The sequence below is a fragment of the Passer domesticus genome, chromosome 2 (genome assembly GCF_036417665.1).
Source record: "Passer domesticus isolate bPasDom1 chromosome 2, bPasDom1.hap1, whole genome shotgun sequence".
Taxonomy (NCBI): Eukaryota; Metazoa; Chordata; class Aves; order Passeriformes; family Passeridae; genus Passer; species Passer domesticus.
This window is the reverse complement of record NC_087475.1, coordinates 61,312,603-61,333,637: the sequence shown is the minus strand read 5'-3', so window position 1 is coordinate 61,333,637 and position 21,035 is coordinate 61,312,603. Positions and strand designations below refer to the sequence as shown.

The window sequence follows — 21,035 nt, the reverse complement described above, 5'->3', positions numbered from 1 at the left end:
TACATCAGTCTGTGGGCTGTGTTGCATAGCTGATTAGATTTTATGGGTCTGTGTTATCAGGGAACAAGGTCAAACATCTTCGATCATCAAAATGACTCATGAGATGATTTGTCTCAGCCAGCTCTTTCCCAAACAAGGCTGCTCTATAGGGTCCTGTTCAAGGCACTGTGGACATTGTCCATCCTATTTGGCTTGTGGTACAGCAGCTGGGCGCCTGAACCTTTTCTTTTTTAGCAGCACAGATATGGACCGTGTTTAGACCACTTTCTTTTGTACCAAAGCCAGACTGAGGTGATGGCTGTTAAGACATCATTCACTGTCAGGAGAACAATGAATGACTTAGAGAGGCAGCAGACAAGGCTGCCAGACCCTCTGCAACCAGCAGAGGTAAGAACTCGGTGGGCGTGAGAAAGGATGTCACAATCTGGCCATTATGCCCACAGTTAGCCACAGGCAGTCCCAGTCTGTAGCTTGCTCCATTGACTACAGATGTAGCCAGAGTGCAACAGCTGGTTACAAGCCAGACTCGGTGACTCCTGACTTTAAGATCTGAATGTCTTTTAGCATGCTTATCCTGCATGTCTGTCATCACAGCATGGCCAGCACCAGGCCCTGAGCCTGACAGCGGTGGCTGTGCAGCCTCAAGCCTGTGGTCAAGATGGATGATGTGCAGACATGATTTGCCAGATGTGGTAGGAGACCACTGCTGGAGGACAGGCTGTGCATCCAGCCTGGCACAAGGTCTGCATCCAGCCTTTTGTGTAACACTCACTGTTGAAACCATAGATCATCCTGGACCCCTCAGCACTATTTCTGGTGTTAAAGTAATGCCCAGATCAAATATCCAAGTCTCTGATGTATCAATTTAATCTGAATGTTTCAGAATTACCTCCTCTTGTTTTTGTTAAATTCAAAAATCTCTAGGTAAAGTTTGTGATATATTAATCTGTTGTACCTCAGCAAACTGAGGGAAAACTGCTTTAATGTAGCTTTTGTCCCTGCTTTTTATTCTACCATATTTTCTTAGTCTTCTAAATTATCCCTTTTATCATCAGACACTCTGCTAGCTTTGTAACTTCAAGGAGGCCAAGTTTATAGGTTCTATAACTTTAATCATCCATTTTCTCATTTTCTGAGTTCTGACTAAAGAGTTCCCTTTACATTTACTCAAACTGTTATGAGTTTTAAAAATACTTTTAATAGAAAGAGTTTTCTAAAATCAAACTGAATTATTTCCTGCTGCTTCTGCTGAATTGAAACAGTTGTTTTGTTGAAACATTGTTCTGTTAAATTCCTTAGTTCCAATGTGTGTTATTTGTTTTCATACAAATATGATGTATCTGGTTTATTGCTGTAATAGTGATGTCAGAGAGGCGTAACACTATTACACAGCAGGGAGTAAGGTCTTGTGGATCTGATAGATTTGCATTTGCCATGAGCTTTTAGGGGAGATTTTATTCATGAGATATTCACTGAAATGTCCTGGAAATTAGCAGCATGAATTTGTGTGAGGTCCTGGCCATGCTATGGAGAGCTGAGAGGTTTTTCACTTTTATGCTCTGGCTCAGGTGCCCTTTTTTAGTTTCTTCACAAAGCAGCATCTTCCCTCATGATCAGTTTGCACCTCATCCTTGTGATGCGGGAGCTACACTGCGACTTTACACTTGAGACCGAGAAGCTGGGGAAAGAATTAAAAGGGTGTTGCTGAGCACCTTGGGAACTCTTGTTTTACTCAGCTGGGAAGACCTTCTCTCACCAGAGACAAGATATTTCCTAGTCTGTGGTTGGGATATCAGAAGGGACAGAGCCGTGTTCCCATCCTGCAGCACCAGGCCCAACATGGTTTTGCTCAGAGAAGTTTTCTTGGACCACACTACTACAGGTGAGTATAAACATTAGCACACTGTGAACACTTCACTGAAATCTATAGCATGATGGCGCTTAATTACTACATTAATTAGTTCCATATTCTGAATGGTTATAGTTATGACTAACTGGACTCTAGCAAGCAACATAATGCAATGAAGTAGCAAAATTAAATTGCAAAACCATTATTCTATGCTTGACAGAATTTCAGCTTGAGATTACAGTAATATTTCTAGTTTATATTCACTTATATATATGCCTATTATAGTCAGAAAGAGGCAATGTTTGTTTAAGTTATTCCTTTCTGTGAAATGCATTATATTTTGGGCAACAGAAAAGAAAAGAGAATTATTTTTTTTAATATTATCCCCTTACCAGTGTCTAGCTAATAGCTAAGACTGTACTTCCTAAAGAGCAGACCTGTGAAGATATTTGGATGGAAACTGGGGTTGGGTTGCAGCCTTGTATAAACTGGACTTCTGCTTCACATAATACTTCTTACTCTCACAAATTCCTTGTCCCTAGGCATATGTTTCTCCCTCTCTGCAGTCATCCCCTGAGGGACATGAGAAGTATATCTGATATCAGTATTTCATGGGATGGCATGGTGGTGGAAAAACACTTTAGTATTTTCAAAGCAGCTTTCAAGACTGTGTTTACAGAGTCAGGGAATGCTAGTCATTGTATACAGATTAGCAGAATGCTGCACACAGAAGTGAATTTCACTGAGGAACAATTTCAATTATACTATTTTGACACCTAAATATATTTATGAGAAAGGAAAGGGATTAAACTACCAAATATAATCTGGTCATCTCCAGATATTTTGTCTTCCACATACCTGGTTCTACTGTAGCTCTAGGAAAATACAATATTACCTTTTGCCTTCCTTGTATGGAAGTTGGTGTAAACATATCCTGTGTTATATAAACTTTCATGCTGTATCACTGATGACAAAATCTGAGTGCTGTTATTCTGTTGCCATGGCTGCCAAGAGATGGCTAGATTGCAATGAAAAAGGGATTTTATTTACATCTACCCACACAGCATGTTGTTTGGTATCCTGGCCAAGTACACACTGGCAGAAGATGAATTTACTAAGCTGGGATTTTGTGGGTGTACTTGGCAGTGGGGAATAAAGATTGTACTCACCTCTGCATAACCATTTGGTCCTGAATTTGAAGTGGCCTGAGACCTTCCAGGATACAAAATCCCTCTTTCTCTACCCATGCAAGTGATTTGAGACCCAAAGGAGATGAAATTGAGCAGGTCAGCAGCAAGCACAACTCAGTGGGGAGCCAGGCATCGAGTGCAACCATACAGTCTGGGGCTGCACACCAGGTAGCAAGGCAGACAAGGGAGATGCCTTTTAAGAGAGTCTTGGGCCAGGGGCAAGTCCCCTGTGGCCTGGAGTGGAAGTCCTGTCACAAGGGAGCTCTGCCCCAGGAGCTGTTGGTGCAAGTCTGTCTGCACAGGCCCTGCAGGACCGGTCATCCCGTCAAGCTCTATGAAAAGGGACAACTGCATCTTGCAGAGATGCAATTGCTGTAAACTCCTTACTGAATGGAGCTTTTGAGGAAGTTGGAAGGTGTGTTGCCAGGAGACGGGAGCTGAAAGGAGCTCTTCTAGTGCTCTGGTGTCTGGGTTAATGTGCAACATTGTACCTCACTACATGGTCATTGTAAATTTTAATTAATAGTTAGGGCATTTAAATATTTGCAGATGGGTGGTTTTAAATTTTGAATAAATGAATCAATTCAGCTTGAGGCTGGAGCTTAACACAATATTTCCAAGTGCAATTGAAAGCTGGCAGGATATCTTCCATTTTTGATTAGTGATAAATCTAATTGCAAAAGAATGGCTGGTTTTCAGAGACAGGACTCTATTACAAGCCATCTGAGAGTAGGAATCAGGGTAAATGAGCCTGATATAATGATTTATTTACAGCACCTCTAATACTTTTAGCAATTCATTATAATTGTATAGACAGAGACTTCATTATCCCTTCACGTCTCTGTGATCCCTGCAAGGGCTGGGAGCTACAGAGCAAACCCACAGGAAAGGGAGCACACAGAAGGCTTCATCCTGCAAGGCACTGAGCAGGCTGCACCCCTCACCAGGCTGAATAGGGAATTTGGTTCATCGCACAATTTCCCTCTGTGAGTTATTCAAGTTGATTGAATGAATGATTGAATTTATTGTGTTTAGTGTCTAATAAAGCAAGCTAGTTAATTTCTGCTGCATAATTAGAATAAATCTCTAATTGAATCAAAGTCAATGCAAGTAAATATTTTTATTAGGTTGTTAATATGTTGCTTGAATGTAATCCTGCACATGTTCATAGCTGTCTTAGTTCAGGGCAAGGAAATGGGTTTAGAAAATACAAATTAATTAAGCTTCTAAGAATTTCTTTATTCCTTTTGGAAAATATTTATTATTCAACTTAAAACAGATGGGTCTCTTCTTTGACTCAAGCCTACATATCTTTTGAGAGAAATATGGCAGGTGGGTTGGGAGGATAGTGGAATATTAGGATATCATACCCTATTTTGCCTTCAAAACTAAGATTACTCTTTCCAAGTCAGAGACTTCCCTGGAGAAACTCAATTTTCCTCTGAAAAACAGTGTAGATGGAACTTTATGACTAACTGTAGTCAGGCCAGTACAATTTGCAGAAAAACTACCATCTAGGGCAAGCCTTATATATGTTTCTTTCATAGCTCAACAACAGCAGCAAGGAAAGGCATTAACAGTGCTGGGTTTGTGTTGCTTAAGTGCTGCACTTCTGGAAGGAACATCTGTACCCCATCCTCTGCTTTCTCTATTTCTCCGGGAAATAGTCCATTGAGGACACATCCTAAACCTGAAAGAAGGTTTGAAACCTGTTCAAAGAGTGGGGTTCCTTTGCATTTTTCAAGACCATTAGTTAGGCTGATGTGTTTTTCAAGAAGCCCATACACAGAGTGAGACCACTGATGCCCTGTCTCAGCTGGAGAAGTTGAATGAAGAGTCGTATTGGTTCCTTGCTTGTTTCAGGTAGGAACCTGGTTTTTAAGCTGTTGTTAAAGAGATGAAAGTTCTCCAGAGAAGAGAGGAGCAGAACAGCCTGTTTCCTCATCTAGGTATCTGCCAGGCTTAAGCAGACATACTGACTCTCATGGAAGACTCTGAAATGGGAGTGAATACACTGAAATATTACTTCTACAGGTGTAGCTGATCAGGACAGCAGAGAGAACATAAAAACACAGGTCATATTCAAGTAATTTTCCTTCAAAAATAAATAAAGACCGTCAACAAAACCCCCAGAACGTTAGCAGTTAAATATTTCAGATGTGGGCCATGCAGTGATGCTTTTCATCCCAGACATTAAAGTCTGGGAACCTGACAAAGCATTCTGGCATGAGACACCTCACTACATCAGGTGTGTCTTTAAAAATCACAGTCTAAATCATTGCCATGGACAGATGGGAACAGTTTTGTGCTGTCTTTTGTAACAGCCCATTTCTGTACAGTTCCTATCACAAATGTTTCTTTTCTCCTATCACTCTTATCAACACACAGGTCAAAACAACCTGGATTTTTTTTTTGTTGGTGGTGTTTTTTAAGAAAGAACACATTTTAACGATTAACATGGAGAATACTATGTGCACTTGGAAGGACTTAATATACATTAATTCCTGGATGTTGATAGGACAAAATGTTTATATCACTTTAATTTTATATCCGCCAGAAATAGAGATTCCAGATGAAAGTGATGGCCAGAGAGGAGCTAACAGCTCTCTTTCCTTAGGGTCTCTGTGTCTGTACAATTAATTTGTTTCATACCCAGCTGAACCCTTTGCACTGAGATGCTCTTTCTACCTGAGATTATCCAAGGGGATCTCTCATAGGCATGGTCCAGAAAAGAGAAGTAAAAAACTGACTTATTCTTAGGTAATGTGACCTGAATGACAGGTGGGGGAGATGAAAATAATTCTGCTGTGAGATTAAGAGACATGCAGGCAGTCCATTGCTGCTGTCCCTGTCACAAGGCCACATACCCCTAAAAGTGCTGAAGAGCTTGTCCAGGAGAAGCATCCAGCAGCATGGGAAAGTTGGCTCAACCACAGACACAACAGCTCTGGCTAAAGCAGCAGAAGGTTGTAAATTTGGCTGGCCTCTGCCAAGAGTGAATGATGGAGTATGAAGGTACTGTTCACAGTGAAAAGCTGGAGCTGCTGAGCCTTCTGTTGGCAGTCAGAGTCCTGGCGCCGTGGCCCTGCTCCTGGGATGAGTGAAAGCAGCAGCATTCCCCATGCGCAGGAAGCGCTATCTGTTCCTGCTGGTGTCAGCATTAATTCTGCTGAGAAGGGCACAGAGGACTCATACCCATAGGCTCCCAGAGGTCCTCCTAGCCCCTGGGTCTGTGTGTGTGTGTGTGTGTGTGTGTGTGTGGTGACTGCACAGCCCATAAGCCTCCCCTCATCACCATTCCAAGCCCAGCTTTATTCTCCAGGCTCCGATTCCTTTAGGTTACCAGCTCTCATGTTGTTGCCAGCAGTCACTTCCCCAGTGAGCTCTGCCACTGGCAGCTGAGCTTGGATCCATGGCACTGTGTTTCCCTCACAGGTTTGCTGTCATAAAGCTTCATGGTGCTCTAGAGATAGCCCTTGCCTTAGGTCCTGTCACAGAAAGGCTGCACATAGCAATTTGTGAACAATAGGAGTGAATTTGCATCTGATTCAGAAGTAATTTCACATGGCTTTGAAAGGGTTTGTTCTTTTTTTTTTTTTAATATAATTCCTCTGTTCTCTTGCAAGGGATTTTATTAAATGAAGCATGGAATAGAAGTAAGGAAGAAAACTATAGACTGAGAGATACATTGGAACATTTTAAGCATTTAAGACCACTAAGAGCATGCTTTTATGATGCAACGCTTGTTAGAGACCCCCTTTGTTACCTCCAAAAATGATGGTGCTTTTCAGTGGTAGATGGCAACAGCCTGAAAAACAGCAGCTCAAAGACACAACATGTTGTGACATGCCAGTGCAGTTCTTCACTTTCTGGGGGCTAAGAGCCCAAGGATGGGAAAGAAAGGAAGCATTAAGTATTTTGCCAATTTTTGTTGATGTTAGTAAAGCTGAGGATTCCTTAAATTCAGTTGTTGAGTCCCCATGGACAAGCACAGTAATAGAAGCTTGAGAAGTGCACACCAGATTTATAAATATTCTGTTAGTTTTGAACACTGAGCATAAATAGCAAAGGTGCAAAAAAGAAGAGTAGGATACTGAACTACATCAATAAAATCCTCCAGCTGGGAAAGCCCAAATAATGTGTAGAGTTCTCTTGGAGTCAGAAATGAGTTTATAAAAAGATGCACCAGAAGTATTGAGATAAGATAATGAAAGGATAAGCCGTGTTCATTTTTGCCTCTTAAAAAAAAAAAAAAAAAAAAAAAAAAAAAAGAAAAAAAAAGAAAAGAAAAAGACAAGTGGATGAGGGAGGGAAGAAGGACTTGGAGAAAGGGAAAAAGGACACAGGCCAACCTGCATCTGCTACACTGCAAGAGCAGCCTCATTGGACATGAGGAATCTTTCCCAATCACATGGGCAAGGACCCAGAAATATGCACTCCTCTGTGTCCCCTTCCCTCAAAGCTCCTCTTTCATTGCCTTTTCTCTCCATCTCGCACTCAGCTTTTCAGCCATCTTGAGACTGACTGTGCTGCAGCCAAAAGGCTGAGACATCAGGAGCCATCCACAGCTGGCTGTCCAGACTGGGAAAATTCTGTAGAAAGGAGAGAGGGAGAGAGAGCTGACCAGGCCACACAGTTAACTGGGGAAAGGAGCCAGAAACCAGAGGAATAGCTATTGTGGCTGACCTGCCAGCCCAAGGCATCCATCTGTGACTGACCATCTGCCTTGGATCCTGCAAGCATCAACAAAACACCACATTTTTCTCCAGCTCTGCTATCCTTTCTCTGCTCCTTCCTCTTATGCCTTCCATGCCTGGCCACAAACAGGGAATGCAGCATCTCAGAGCAGAACAGAAGTAACCACGGTCTTCCATTTGCCAGGACATCCATACAGCAGTGTCAGAGCTGTGCAGGGCTCCTTCAGCAGCTAATCTCCTTTCCCACAGGAAATTAAAGTGCAGGGCAGCACCAGCTACTTATAATAGCGTCTACTAAGGCATGTTATCAAGACATGACAGAACATAGGACACAGCTGATGAGACATAACAGAAAAGGCACTCAAAGGAAAGGTGGAGTTTACTTTAAAAACAGACAAAGCTGCTCTTTTTGAGCTTTGTATTACTGAATCCTTGCATTTTCAATTGTGCTATATTACTTTGTTTGGAAATAAGGGCAGCATGAACATAAGAATCACTGCTGATGAGAGTTTTGTCTTGAAGAGGAAGATAAAATATTAAATAAAAAGAAGACTGGAAAGACAGAGACAAAGCAGAGCCCATTTAAAGCAAGGTGATACTAAACATTTTCAGCCCAGTGTGTATTTAAAGCTTCTTGTAGAACTTATCAAATACTGCCCACTGAGAAAGACTTTGATGAGCATTTTACCCCTATTTCTTTGTTAGTGAAACTGTTTCTAATGACTACAGCAATGCACATTGCTGCTTAATGCACAAAGCCTGCTGTGTTTGCCTACCAGCTTCCCAAGCTGGTTGCATTAAATTCACAGCTCTGTGCTCTGAATTACTCTCCAGAATGAAAGTCTTCATATATAAAACAAACTCTACTCAGCTCTGACTCACTCGCTTTTCCACAGGAGATAGCATTAATATTAAATTCTATTTCTCCTTGGGAACAGTATCATTTCCATTCTGTTGACAAATATCTCAGCAACACAGGGCTAGAGGAAAAGGAGACAGAAAGTGTGACAGAGAGCTTTGGAAACTGAAGTAAGTGTTTTGCACAGCCTCAGCCATGGCACCACAGTTTCTTTCAGATGACCACCATGATCATTGCTGTTTTGCAGTGCATCTGCCTGCTCTGATTCTCCCTATGAAATCCCTGCCCAGCCTTCAAAGTCTGTCTCTACATGGATGCATAGAGATGCTGAGAGCTGGAGTGCACATGAGTAGCATCATGCATCTTAACATCAGGCAGAGAACATGTCCATGCTATGCAAACCAGGCAGCAAACAGTTATCTTCATGTAGGTAGAAATAACAGATCCAGGAAAATCCTCTGAAATTGTTCTGTGATTCAAACAAGCCAGTTTCAACTGTGCTAATAAGGCAGAGGCGGAACATTTAATTTAAGTCCTAATGAAATGGAATTACAGTGTCCCACTGACTTTCATCAGGGGGTTGTAGGTTGTGAAGTCTGTTGAAAATCTTGAAAATCTAAAAATCCTATTTTTCAAAGGGATCTCTGAACCCCTGTAACTTTCTGTACCACTTTAGCACAAACATAGTTCCAAGTTAGTAACTGAAACTGTAACTTTCCAATAAGTACTGTAAGATAATAATAGAACCCAAAATTTAATTCACAATCTGAAACTCTACTGCTGAAAATTAATTGCACTGAGTTAGGAGGAAGACACGTGTAGCATGGCTTATGCATCTCCGTGAATATTTGGAATATGGATGTTGATGAAGAGCCCACAAGCCAAAGATTATTTGTCAGAAGTGTCCTGTGAATTGTACCAGATATTGGATGCATTTGAGATGATCACACTTAATTAATAATTATTGTAGGGAAAAAATACCAAAACACAAAAAGAAGTGATGAAATGTGTCAGCACTGTATCTGCAGTGGGGAGGCTGCTGTTCAGCAAATGGCTAGCGCCCAGAGATGACATCTTTTACAAAAATGTTGTGGTGAGACTGAAGAGTGGGTAGAAAACACTGGTCATTTATTTTCACTCTCCAGAATTAGCACAATAATCCTCATCCACTGATGTTCATACAAAAGACAGAACACCTCTTGCACTCTATTACTTGGAAAACAAAGCAGCTTTTTGAAGCCAAGTGCAGTTTTACAGACAGTGAATCAGGTAGCTTTTCTAGGAGTTTACTGGTGTGATTTTAGATCTCATCTCCTGTGCTCTCTGCAAGAGGCATCTACCACGCTTGTGGAAATGCCCCAGAATGGACTGTCCCCAAAACTGCTGGACATTTAGGTCTCAATGATTGCTGAGCAAGCTCTTGAAAATCACCCACACTGCACTTAGGGAAGATCTGGATTCCTGTCTGTGGTGTCTGCAAAAAGTATGCTGTCCCCAAAACATATCCCATCTACAATTAGGAGTCAAGATTAATTTTAAGGAAAAGCTTTCTCTGAGCCTAGTGGTGTATTTGTATTCTGTATTTGTATAAAGAAAGGATGGAGGCAATTTCAGCCCCTTTACTAAATATTTGGATTTTAAATAAATATATCAGTGCAAATGTGCACTGTACATGACTGCTTTTTATGGGGTCCTGGAAGTTATTTGCTGTACACAAGGATGTTTGAACAGGATTAAAAATGGGTAGAGCCTATGTAAATTTAATAGAGCTTGAAAAGCTCCTCAGCTCTGTCCCATAACATTGTTTTACCAGCAGACTTCAATATTGTCATTATGTGAAAATCCTCTCTCAAAGGGACAGTTTATGCAAAATCTTTGCTAGGTGTTGCCCTCCAGCTGACAGAGTGATAAGCAGGCACCTCTCCACACCCCAGTACACACACAAAATTACAGAAATTAAATCCCCATGTGCACATCTTCCTAGCTACACCAAAAGGCTTTGCAGTGCTGATTGAAATACTGGGCTGTATCCCACACTGCCTCCCATTCTGAGACAAGCATTTGGCCTCCAGACCCCTATGATTTCACAATAAATTGTTCAGCTTAAGGGCCCGATACACAAAGAGACTTTAAGCAATGTAAGAAAAGAAGTTGGGAAGACCAGATCCCACCCATTTGAGGAAAAAACCATCGTACAACAGATTTCAAGTATAGTATTGGAAGTGAGTTTATTTTCAGGGGAAAAGAATCATGCTGGTAAAAGCTGGCATACTACAAACACCTCAAGGAGCAAGATTTTTCTCCCTACACAAAAAAGGATGAGGGAATAAAAGAGAAGAAGAGCACACATCCACAAAACTGGCATCTATCTCCTTTTTACCGTATTCTTTCTTAGATTCCTCTCAGTTTATTAGTAATATGGTGGTTTTTAACATTCTTTGCATGTTTTTAATACCTTCACATAGCTGTTACCCACATGTGTATGTGAGTGCATATATGTATACATACATATCCACAATGTATGTGTAAGAACACATGTATACATTGCTTCAACTTTCTGTCTTATAAAAGCACCACTTTTATTCGTGTCTCTTCCTTATGCCTTCTCTATCTCTTTACTTATATGGATTAAAGTTTTCCACATAACAGATGTGATTTTAACATCTTGAACTGAAGTGTCAATCTACAGCAGCATAATGATTGAATTCAGATCAGTCTGTGGATTTCTCATGGCACAGTGAGGAACAGATATGGGCAAACTGAGTCTGTTTTTGTCTCCATTGCCAGCAAAACCCATTTCTCAGTTACTAAGGCAGAAGATCTGAGGAGTTTTTTCCAAATGTAAAAGCAATTTAATGTTATCTTGACCTTTTCAGAAAAATACTGAGGGTAGAGCAGACTTCAGAAACACTCTGTGTGTGACCTTGTCCCAGCACAAGATTCCCTCTTGCAAAGCTCTTCAAACTGTCATCAGATCCTGTGATTTATCTGTCTAAATGAGATCCTGTGGTTCATCTGAGACTCCCTGTCAAACCCAAAAGCCACGCAATTTCCATGGTAGGGACTCCCTTGAGGGTCACAGAGGATGCAAAGAGAAGGTGGAGACTCCTGTGCATTGTTGTACTTGTGTATGAGAAGCAGCACAGGACAGCCAACCAAGGCAGAGCCAATTATGAAATCAGCTTAGTTTGACTAGCCTTTGGTGGCACGATGCTGCGTCAGGGTGGAGAAACCATGACCTCTGAGCTGCACCCTGGCCTCCTCTAGAGAAGAAAGGCTTTGCAACGTGCTAGCAGAGCCATGAAGAGGCCCACCCATGGCCAACCCCACCACCTGGGATGGCCCGAGATCCCAAGGCACTCAGAGACAAATGAAGCTGCAATGTTGCTAGTCTCTTTTAGGAAGCAGAAAAGAGGGAATGGGAGCAGGAAAATGTTTATTGTATTTTCCTCCACTTTTTTTTTCTGGTCTTGTGTCAAGCATATCTGGCCAAAGAGAGGGGAAATGTGGTTTCCACAAGACCTAACTTTGAATGGATACAAGCAGTTTCTAAGGAGATCTGCTCTATAATTGTAGAGGAAATTACAAGCTGAATCATCTGTGGTTTGGAGAGAGAAATCAATGATATTTTGTAAGCTGAACCAAACTGTGATGTCTCTTACCTATAAGCAAACTGGAAAGAAATCAATTCCAAGAACTTTCAACAAAAATCCATCTTAATTCAGGTCTGACAGAACAGTTTTGTTCTCCTTCCCTGAAGTAACAGTGTGCACCAGCCCGAAATCCCCAATACCATTGCAGAGACAAGCTTTTCACAGCAGAGACAGACTAATGCACTACACTCCAGGCCTGACAACCCACTTGACACCAAGTCTTGGGAATGCACAAAGGACTGCCCACCTTTCAGGGTTGGCCTGCCAAAAGTGCTGTTGTCTCTCCGGAAGGCAGATCCAAAGCAGAATCCACCAATTGTGATGCATTGCACCACACATTGAGATGGATTTCTGAAGCAGAACTGCATCCACTGGACCCTGTAATGACAGCAGCAAACTAATTCTGCTTATAACCTAAATGGCATCTGACTCTTAAATGAGTGCTCTTCATATGTTGATGTTTTGCACAATTTAACTTTTTTCTATAAGACAGGGAAAAAAGTGAGATCCTGAATATGTACTAGAATTGCCCTTCATTTTATACTTTTACTTTACTGTATATCCCTGTGAAATGCTGAAGCCACTTTAATCATAAGAGATAATAGGGAGACAATATTCTATTTTCTGGTAAGATGAGTGAGACTTTGCTTTTGTGCTTATTCTACATGTTTTTTCTGGTGTTGAGAATTCCACAGTCAAAATTTGCAATGCTTGGTTCTTAATCTTTGGCAGACTTAATCCTGCACATGGTGTAATTTCTAACCCAACTCATCAGGACTCTTTCACAAAACAGAATGACAAAATATGTGTCAGAAAGACTTGATTAGATAAAAAGGTCACTGCTGCTCACTCAAAAGAGAATAACATGAACACAGGCTGAAGCATGGGCGCCTTTGAAACTTCAAATAACTTTTTTCATAATTTATTCTCTACTTCGCTCAGTTATTTTTCTTGTACCTGTCTCTTTTTCCTTTTTTTCTGCTTCTTGTTTTGTGTATCAGTGTTGACCAAAAAACCTTGATATTAAGCTCAATATTGCTGGTGAGGTTAGTTGCACTCTATGCAGCCACAGGACACATTCAGATACTAATGAACCAATTCCTGTCTGGAACTTCTAACTTCTGGAACTTTTATTCCTTTCTCATATCATCCTGTCAACCTCATTATGTCAAGGGTTGTGAGCATGGGGTCTGGCTTCCTCAAGCAGTAAAATAGGGCACATATAATGCATCAGGGAAGGGAAGTCAAGGAGGTTCCTGGGGATATTTTACTGTAATGGGACATGAAAAGAATGCATTATAGTTGTGGCTTTCCCCCTTGGCTTCCCACATGACACAAGCATGATGCCTACCAGCTACCTACCTACAGCCTTTATCTGTGGTTTATCGATCCTCTTGTGAACAGTGAAGCCTGTTTCATCCTCACAGGACACAATTGCTAAAGACATTCTGACCTCACCTTGTTCTCTGCTCAGATTATATCAGATGAGCTTTGTAACCTGAAACCCTATACCAAAACTACTTGTTCTATCTTTCAGAAGCCAAACACAAATGCTTCCATAAATATTTGCCTTGAGGTACCACAGTGCTCTTGAGCCACGTCTACAATAGGATACGACATTTAAATCCCTCAGGATGGTGAAGAGTCCTCCTCTGAGCCTAAACATCAACATGATGCATGCTCTTGCTTCAAGAAATGGATGAAAGTGTACCAAATACAAAAACAGAGTCCTGAGGACTCAGTTTGTTTGGAGAGAGTCAGAGGGAAGAACTGTCCCTTTCTATTCTATTCCCAAGCTACATGGGGACATAAGGAAGAAGCACAGTAAGTACGTCCGGAAGACAAGTTCTTCTGATGTCTCCATTTCTGCTCACCTGTCTTTTTAAATTTCTTTTCACTGTAACCTTCATTTTGCCCAAATTTACCTGCCAACAAGGTGATGAGACCTAGGCTGTGCTGTTGAATAGTGCCCAAAAATGACAGCAACTTCTTCCTATGTCCCCTCAATGCCTTTATTACACTGGGTATATGACACTCTGGATATACCTCCCATTCTCTACTGTAATTACTACAGGCCCAAATTACAACCCCCAAATAGCTGGCAGGATCCCATTGTTCAGGATTTTACTCTTTTTTCTGAACAACAGAAGGAAACCCAGTTCTGGATGGGGGGAACTTTCCAAAAGACAAGCGTTTCGTGACTAGAAATGCAAACATCAGCTGAACAAACTCTGTGATTCAACTGATAAAAAAAAGGTATAAAAACCAGGGTTTTTTCCCAAGTGAACAGTTTCCCTCTGCAAACATGGAAATTCTATTCAGTCTCAGCAAAATTAAGGAGTTATCAAAAAAATTGTGGGTTTTAATCTTTCCATGCTTTTGTGAGTTGAAAATGGGGGAAGATAGGAGTTTTAGGGGAAAAATAGTTGAAGTGGTAAACTCTGATCAACAACATTTGATTTATATAAGGAAAGAAAGTTGAGGAAAAAAATTCAAATGAAAAGTTGAATGATGGGTAATAAGTTCTCTGTTCCATCTCTGGCAAAATGTCGGGTCACTTAGTGTTATAAAAAGCTGTGTTAATATTTTCTTCAAGATTCTATTAATTAATTTGTTCAGCACTTCTTTCTACTTTCAAATATTCTAGCCAATGAACCGGCTAGAGATATTGCTGAGAGGGTAAATTCACAATTAGCATTGCAGGATAGTAAAAGCAAGTGAATTCCAGATTTGTAAATACATGTTAGAACCAGAACCTTGGTTCTGTATGTTTTACCTGTGTCGCAGGGCACAAAAATGACCTGTAGGTCCATCCTGAAAGTCTCAAATTTTGAATGTCACCTACCTGAAACGAATGACTTATGAGTTCTATAGTCTATTCTGAATAATAAATATATTCAAGAAAATTACAACTTATTGGAGGACAATTCACAAAGAGAGGATGAGATGAAATTAATCTAATATGGAATTAAAAATGAATTATTCATGCAACGCTACAGGACAATTATATCATCACAAGTAATAACTGTATTGACATCCATGTGGAAGAGGGCCCCCATCTGGTCCTTCTTCCATCCCATCAAAACTGCTTCCATCCCATACCAAACTGCTTTCAGAAATTAATAGCAAATTGTTGTGCAGGATTCTGGATTGATTTCTTGGCTGTAAGGGTCATTCTTTTAAAAATGGATTAATGCATCTCTGACAATCTTCATCGAAAGGCCTCTGTTATCCCTTTTCACATCTGTTGGATGACTAGTTAACATAAAACTGTCTTGCATGAAAATTTGCCTGAGCCTTAATATTGGAGTTAAGAAAAATCTGGGATGATTTATGGTTCACATAATTTACCTTGTTCTTGAACCTCTGCTATACCTGTGGGAAAAAATATCCAGGACTGGACAGAGAAAACATAATCTTATTAAAATTTGCCCAAAGCTGCAATATACATACCATGGGAAGAGAAATTAAAGGAAATTGGATTTCCAGAGACTAGGCTGAGGCTGAATGATTTCATGTCAGAAGTGAAAGAGTTCCCTTTTTGCATCTTCTTGTTTTCCTTTTTGGTCTCTCTTTGTCTTTGTTTCCAGGCAGGGAGGAATGGGACCAATCTCCCTTGCAGCAAGTGACTACCATTCATCTATGTTTACCAACCAAAACTGATGCACCCTCAACCTGTCACTGAACCACTGATGAAACCTGACTGGCTGCTGCAGGTCTTGGAATAGAGTCCAGCTGCAATTCATTAGTGCAGAAAAATTCTTTGTGTGGAAAAATCAGGAGCTTATACTTAAAAGAGCAGAGCTATTATGGCGTGACACTTTTCTGTTCCGTCTGCATTATTGTAGCAATGTTCTTGTAGACTGTGTTTAAAATGATGCTATAAAAATAAATTCTGATTAGATTTGAATGCTTGATGAAATCAGCATACAATTTATTTTTTCCACAGGGTGTTCAAGAATATTCATAAGAGCTCTTTAATTATTAAATAATTACAAATCACTCATTAAAACATTATTCATTTCACTGCATAATCATGCCAAGTCATATATTTCAAACCCTAGAATTTTTCCTTTCTTAGTGCCAGACAGATCCAAGCAAAGTTAATTGAATATTTTTAATATTTATGTAGTTAAATGGCTAGTTCACTAAACTGCAGTAGAGTCATAAGATGAGGCCCGAATCACAGGGACTGCTCATGAGCGTTTCATGGGCTCAGCAGGCAGTGCACCACTTGGTGAAATGCATAGGATGACACTTTGTTAAATGAGAAAAATATCCTTGCTACCACATTACGTTTGTCCAAGTTCTCCATAAGACCCATGAGGTAACATTTTTACTTTGTTTTCTTTAGCACCCCTATTGCTTTTGACTCAATCAGTTACTTGTCAGCTCCTATTTCAAGGTACTTTACCTCCCTATCCAAGAAGATAAACGGAAAATTAGGTGAGGAAGGCTTGCTTGACTCCTCCAGATGATGACAAAACACCTCATCAGTTAGGAGGGATGAGGACACTAGCAACTACTTAGCATTTCAGCCATCCCATCATCCAGCCTGACCTCAGAGAATGATTACACCAATATCAAGAGGAGCTGCCTTTTTCACCTGAGCATTTTCTGTGAGGCAGATGTCACATTTCCCCTTTTATGAGTAAACTGAGGGTATGAGCAAGCCAAGAGTAAGAGTGGTTCAAGGGGGGCATGAGGATCAGGCTCACCTAGCGTGGGCAGCACACCTTTTCACATCCCAAAATCCCCTGGGGTGTGGTCCTGCCAGGGAGACCTGCCAAGGAGCAGAGGGCACCACAGAAATGGTCACTCCAGAGACTCCTTGTTCTGAGCACTGGGATAGCTGTGTTCACTCAGGATCATGGACTTTCCCTGTAATTATCTCAAGGACCACCAATCATAACAAGATAAAATTATGTTTTCTACAAAACATTTTCTTTTCCTGTCTGGCTGTTATTCCAGTATTTTAATAAGGTCCACAGGGGTTTGTTCAGGGTCACAAGGGGGGATGGTGGTAGACCTGGGGACAAAGCTGAGTAAAATCTCATTCTCATTCTTTCTATCCACCAAGGAATGCAGCTTCCCAAATCAAAGTGACAGGATGAGTTCAAAGGCAAAGCAGCAAACTTACCAGTTAATCCAAGCATTATTTCTACAAATTATACTATATTATACTGACAGAGATGAGGCCCACTCCTAGACCTTATTTTTGGCAGAATTGCTTTCTCAGGAGAGTAAAAAGCATTCTGTACCCTTGAGGTAGAGTTATGAAGAGCCTTATTAGTAATTGCATATGGTTTCTTTTTTTCCCATCAGGCAACTGAAGTTTCAATGTCTGCAGAAGTAGCCATGGAGAGCCAACAAAATATCTATCTGTTTACAAAGGCACAACGCAGTGTGGCTACCAGCTTCCTACAGTAAAAGAGTAAAGGATACAATCATGCTGTTCCACAGAAAGACGGGTCAGAAGGGTGGGTGACATTGCAAATATGCAGGTGTAGCAAAACAGAGGTCTGCACCACCTAGAAATCATAGATATATTAGCCAAAATATAATTAATATGCCTGCCTTCATTTTAAATAGGTGCAAGGATAGTGTAACTAACAACAGAATATAAGTATTTTGCCACACTCAAGGCACAGCAAGATGATATCTATAAGCATTTTGCATAAGTATGCGAGCAACATGACTACCAAAGATGGGTGAAGTTGCAAGTATGTGGAATTGAGCTAACAAAAATTGCCAGAAAGAGAGTAAGATAAGCACATAGAACTGCAAATAGTTAAGACAACCTGAATACTACATGACAAGGATGACTTGCAAAGCAAAAAACACAGTAAGTGATACTGTAAGGAGATGAGTTCCTCCTTACTGAAGGCAGGAAACAGCATAAAACCACCAGGCATAAGCAAATAAAAAAATAAACAGAGACAAGCAACATGACAAGCCCAGTTCTGGCTTCTCTCATAAATGAGCTTTTGGTCCTGATCACCAAACCTTGGCAAACAGGGACCACTGAAGACCACACCCATCAGTGCCAGCTGTGAGGCAGCAACCCCCACAGCACAGAGTGCCCACAGCTGGCTCACAGTTGCGCTACTAAACACACTGGTGAGGTTGAAACAATGGGTTTGATGTTGAAATGATCAGCTGTGAGCACAAAGGCTGTCCTTAAGGAATGGATTTAGTAAAGGTAAAAGTTTAAAACTTCCCTGATCTGTCAGCCATCTAAACATCTCCACAATCCAACCTAATTACCACACCCTATGTGCTCGTTCAGTTGGCATATCTGCAACGCAAGTTTTCTGCAATAGAAGGAATTTCTTTGCAAGATCTCCTAACTGATCCTGAGGAATGTACACATCCCAAGAAAACCCAGGTGCTATAATCGTTATTTTTCAAAATAAAAAGACTTTCCACAGACAGGGGAGAAGAACGAACATATTGGGGGGTTCATAATGTGCATATCTACAGTATCGATATGAGCCATACTACAGGATCTGTAGCCTAATCTGCATTCAGTGGATCACTGTTAAGCTGTTTAAACTGAAGCAATTGCTGCAGTTAAGCTCCTAATGAATATTTGTTCACACCAGAGAAGCCTTATCACAGTCAGCAGTAACTCACAATTTAGCATATCTTGGGCAAGGTCAGCAGAAACAGCAAGACTTGGGCAATGAACCTGAGTCTTGCCCTAGAATGAAAATAGTCTCTTTTTATCATTCACTGACCCTAAAGGCCTTTCCGCAAGTGCTCAGAACTGTACCTTGTTTACAAATGGGCCGCAATGAGGTGCAGGATGGGGTGTGATTAGCTTATGGCTATTTGCACACTGCAGGACAGTATCAGTGTCTGGAAAGAGAAACCACAGCTCAGCTTCCAGCCCTGCAGACTTTCAGCCAGTCTGCCTCCTTCTAGAGCACGACAGAACCACCTGTACAGTACCTCTGAGTGTCAAAAACAGAGAAAAAAACCTTGAGGTGGAATTTTTCACGGCAGCACCTTTCACCAGCCAAATACTTTTGGAAATGTGACCCGCAGACAGCCAAGAAGACTCGATTTGATGACTTTCTCACATCCTTTTAATGACTGAAGACCTTCCGTTTTCAGACAATAAATCAAGTATCATCCCTGATGTTTACATGTTTTGGAATCCTGGTTATTAACTCCTTTTCAAAAACTAATTACTGCATTCCTAATTTGCATGAATGAATCTGTCTGTATGCTTGTGACCATGATCTAGGATTACTTTACCAATAATTCAAGTTATGGTGATGTCTATAGGCCATAAGAAGGAAGGAAGTTTCATTATCCTAGGTACTATCCAGGCTGCCAGGAGGGCACATTTTCTTTCTCTTCCCGTTTATAACTTAAGTTATGAAAAAGAGCATTAGGGCTGATGGAAGAGCAAGGTTCTTAAGAAGCTGTGACCTAATTTGCTGTTCGGGTTTCCCATGCTCTCTTGCCACGATGATCACCCTGTTAGGAAATGTCTGGGCCGTTCTTGTGTGGCAAAACCCAACATGGAAGCATGGGGAGGGAAGTGCCACTCTCTCCAGAAGGCACTTTCGACTGGGTGTTCATTAAATTGTCTGCTCTCAGACAACTGGAGAGAAATGTGAGACAATACAGCTGAGGGGGCCTCGCCAAACCATCCGAGCTTTGTGGTAGCCCCATGCAAGGGTTTTATTGCCATCAGTCAATCAACCAGCATGTTTGGCTTAACTTGTGGGTTCTTTTCCCTCAGGCAGTCAATGACATTAGATTGATGTCATGTTAACACAGCTTTCTGAGCTAAGCAAACAAGAGTTTAGGCCTGATTTGTGTAAGCGGCTACCACAACATGCAAGCAAAAGGGGTAAATGCAAGTAATTAGGATTGCATTGGGTTTGCTCTGTGATAGAAAGGGCCAGAATGGCACACCAAAACATATTTTGGGAGTAAGAGAAAATTGCAAGTTCCCATGGAATGTGATTGGTGAAAATGCCCCTGGATTGACATTCTGAATCCTCCTTTCAGGCAAACTAACCATGTTGGGCCTGTAACTTCACACTCATGCCAAGATTTAATAGTAGAACCAGGAGGCATTAAATAACAGGAAGAAAATTCAAAATAAACAAAAGAAAGTAATTCTTCACAAGCAGAATTCCTTGACAAAGGATGTTATAGACAGAAATTTTATATAGGTTGCAAGGAAGACTGAAGAGATTGGAGAAGTCCACTGAAGGTTAATAAAACTTGGTCCAGCCCAGAAAACTTAAAAAATGAGAAAGTATCAGAGGCAAGTACTATTTTTGCTCCTCTTCTCTAACAGTCCACTCTAAATCTCCAGTTCTAATCAGCATTGGAACCAGTATGCAGGACTAGAAGAACATTTTATTTGACCTGCCACTTTTGTATTACATTTCATGTTCAGAAATAACATACCAAGTTTATTTGGCCTTTTTTCTTTTGCAGTTTTTTGCTTTTTGTTTTCTCCATATGACAACCCAGGAGGCAAAAGCATAGCTCCTCATGTGAGTACGTAAGTGTCAGAATTTCCACACTGTCTCACATGCAGGCTAGATGTTTTCTTGCAGGTACACGGATGAGATTAAAGATCATCCTTGGACCACAGGGGGAAAAAAAATTGCCAGGTCAGAGCTGTACCTTCTACTATTAAAAGTGCATATCAGTGTTAAGATAAATGCCTTAGAATTTAAATAAAAAGCCCACCAGAATCCACAAATTACATAGATGAAATGCACTTAATCCTGTATCACCATGCCAAGAAAAGGA

The 21,035-nt window shown here is 40.9% G+C and overlaps 2 long non-coding RNA genes across 2 annotated transcripts; both read left to right on the top strand.

Annotated features, from left to right (window-relative positions):
• The first annotated feature begins 474 nt into the window (after positions 1-474).
• On the top strand, positions 475-4,031 carry LOC135293981 (uncharacterized). Its single transcript, XR_010356093.1, has 3 exons — positions 475-741; positions 1,760-1,882; positions 3,897-4,031. It is a non-coding gene; the product is annotated as an uncharacterized LOC135293981 (long non-coding RNA).
• Positions 4,032-11,666: 7,635 nt separating this feature from the next.
• LOC135293980 (uncharacterized) lies at positions 11,667-19,313 on the top strand. The gene is made up of 3 exons (XR_010356092.1): positions 11,667-12,875; positions 13,786-14,072; positions 15,839-19,313. It is a non-coding gene; the product is annotated as an uncharacterized LOC135293980 (long non-coding RNA).
• Positions 19,314-21,035: the final 1,722 nt, after the last annotated feature.